We start from the raw sequence: 1609 nt of genomic DNA, 5'->3' as shown, positions 1-1609 counted from the left end.
CTTCTTCTTCTTCTTCTTCTTCTTGTAGCCTTAGAGTACTTTCCCATACCAAAGACACTAGAACATAGGAGTGAAAGTTCCATGTGGATACCTGATCACCCTCTCCAGTGCCTGATTTGACTTAAGCCTCACTCTATGAAAAGTATGCCATACCCAACACTACTTGGGTAACCAATAACCAAAAACTAAATGGCCCAAATAAATTAGGTAAAACCAAATATTACTGGTTTCAAAAAAGAAAAAAATGAATAACAATAAAATTACTCCTAACAATATATTTGCAGACCAGTGCCTTGCTCAGCCATCATCAGAGAAGCTTCCTCCTGTAGCAGATGGAAACATATACAGAGACCCACAGCCAGACACTACTCTGAGAGACCTCTTGGAACACAAAGCTCTAAATGGGATGTTTCTATCAAATCCCTCCACTTGGGGCTCAGTGGAAAAAGTTTAAGAACCAGAAGGAATGTAGACACAAGGAAAACAAAGCCCTCTACACAACTGAGCAAAGGTCATATGAATTCAGAGACTAAAGCAGAAAGCACAGGGCTGGCATGGGTCGGCATGAGGTCCTCTGCATATATATTATAGCTATAAGTTGAGTATTTTATGGAAATCTTAAATGCATGAATGGGTGGATCTCGGATTCCTGTGCCTTCTCTTGGGACTCTTGTTGGCTTTGCCTTGTCCAACTTCAGTGTGATGGGTTTTGTTTTATCCTATAATATTTTATTTTGTTATGTTGAAAGGGTTGCTTCAAAATGATAAAATTAACATTCAAAAAAAAAAGAAACTGAATGGAAAAAAAGAAAGATTAATTCAAAAAATGCCCACATAAATGCCATAGTCAATCTGATAGAGGCAATTTCTCAACTGAGCTTCCTTTTCCCCAAAACCATTCGAGGTTAGATCAAGCTGATAGCTGACAGTATGACAAGTACCACATAAATATCTTTAAGATAAAAATGCTTATGAAATTTCAAACTTAAGCCTCACATATAAATTGCTATGTAAAAAACTTGTTTGTTTGGTTGGTTGGTTTGATTTGGTTTTTTTGCAGCTTACACTTAACAGTTTTGCCAAAAATCTTAGGCAAAATTTTAAGAATATTTCAAGTGTTCTATTTCCTGTGTCAAGTATAGTCAGTAATACAACATGTTTCATAAAGTTTTGAATTGTCATGGCATTAATTGATGCTGTTGTTTATTATTGTATTTCATGAGGTCTAAGACGATATCAATAGAATGATTCCTCATTGTGTTATATAACACTAAGAAATGAAAATTAAAATATAATGAACACAGTCATTTGTATAAATGAGTTTTTTATTTGTAAATTCAAAGGTCAATTAAAAATACTTTTAAAAATTACATTTGTAGAAATCTAAAAAGTATTAAAGTGTATGCGAGAATTGAACAGGTTGTTTGCAAAAATGGTATCTTTTACATAAGGACCTTAATCACCCCTGATTTTGAGAATATGAGGTTGGGAGAGGTGGTTCTAGGTTACTATAGAGTACTGTATTAACCAGACTTTTATTGCTGTTATAAAATTCATAACCTAAAGGAGGAAGAATTTATTTTCGCTCCTGGCTTCAGATGATGCAGTC

This window comes from Mastomys coucha, unplaced genomic scaffold (assembly GCF_008632895.1).
Source record: "Mastomys coucha isolate ucsf_1 unplaced genomic scaffold, UCSF_Mcou_1 pScaffold20, whole genome shotgun sequence".
NCBI lineage: Eukaryota > Metazoa > Chordata > Mammalia > Rodentia > Muridae > Mastomys > Mastomys coucha.
The sequence above is the reverse complement of the archived record's forward strand: the minus strand, read 5'-3'. Positions refer to the sequence as shown.